The sequence below is a fragment of the Somniosus microcephalus genome, chromosome 32 (assembly GCF_052327205.1).
Source record: "Somniosus microcephalus isolate GS21.2 chromosome 32, FLI_Smic_1.0, whole genome shotgun sequence".
NCBI lineage: Eukaryota > Metazoa > Chordata > Chondrichthyes > Squaliformes > Somniosidae > Somniosus > Somniosus microcephalus.
The window spans coordinates 39461987-39463242 of record NC_141018.1 but is presented as its reverse complement, the minus strand read 5'-3'; the positions used below and the strand labels follow the sequence as shown (position 1 = coordinate 39463242).

General features: G+C 44.7%; 1 non-coding gene across 1 annotated transcript; it reads left to right on the top strand.

The window, feature by feature from the left end:
• Positions 1-634: 634 nt before the first annotated feature.
• On the top strand, positions 635-851 carry LOC147097492 (small nucleolar RNA U3). Its single transcript, XR_015074417.1, has one exon. It is a non-coding gene; the product is annotated as a small nucleolar RNA U3 (small nucleolar RNA).
• The last annotated feature ends 405 nt before the right edge of the window (positions 852-1256 follow it).

Sequence of the window (1256 nt, the reverse complement as noted above, 5' to 3'; positions counted from 1 at the left end):
AACGGAGATCCCGTCGAAGAGAAGAGCAGAACTTCTTCAAGGTAGGCATTCCTAGAGGGGGTGTGGCAGTGAGCCTTTTAATCTGTTTCATTTCCTGCTTTTTTCTCAGTCCTGACAAAGGGTTTCGACCTGAAACGTTGACTCTGTTTCTCTCTCCACGGATGTTGCCTGGCCTGCTGAGTTTTTCCAGCATTTTCTGTTGTTATCCGCGTAAGATGTTGCTCTGCTCCTCCGGCTCTATAATTCTTCATTTGCAGTTTCCAAAGCTGATTTTAAATCTTTTTCCCTCTTTATCTAACCCGCTGAACCCATCCGTGCGGTGGAGGGCGAGTTGCTGTTTAAATCTCTCAGAGCGGGGCTTCCACCCACTGAGTGAATCAATGAGCAGGACAGTCGCTGGAGACAGGCTGCTAATATATGCAAATCACCTGCCTGCTGGGTAATGGCAGAATGACAGCAACTATATTTCTTTCTCACACAATTATAATTATATTTACAAAGGGTGATTTGTATATTGTATATATAGTGGATTCCGCACTGACCGCTGTGAATGGGCGCGAAGCGGGTGGGAGCTCAGCCTCTGTTAAAGGGGGTGTGCTGAGTGTGGAGAGCGGTGTGGCGGCCAATGTTAGGTAAGACTATACTTTTAGGGATCATTTCTATAGTTTTTAACTTGAGAAATGTGTTCTGAAGTGTCTGGTCTCACTAACCACGAGGAGGAGTTAAAGCGTTTCCTCCTGAGCGTGAAGCGGGTTGCGAGTGTTGCTTTGTGCAAGAGCTTGTGGCCATTGATGACCGTTCCCTTCTTTCTGTGTGAGAGTTGTGGAAGGAGGAAACGCATTCTGAGTGGTTAGTTTTTTTCATACTGAAAAATAAGATCAAGATTTCTTTTGTGAAAACCAACTCTTGGTTTGCTGTGGCTGTAATTCGAGCTCTATTCCAACAGAGGGCCCTCGTGTAAAGACAGTGTCCGGCTGCATCAAGCTGTGCAGAGGCCTCGGTTCGCAAACACCGGATCTTTAAAACCTAAAAATAAGACAATTTTTTCTTATTGTCTTACTTTCGTTTTTGATTTTTGCCCACCTGACATTGTCATCTGCCGACCTGAAACGTTAACTCTGATTCTCTCTCCACAGATGCTGCCTGACCTTCTCAGTCTTTCCAGCATTTTCAGTATTTATTGCATAAGATTCCTGTTCTAAAAAGGGTACGCTAAGCTGGACGCACTGCACCTATTTGCCTCAATTTTAAATACT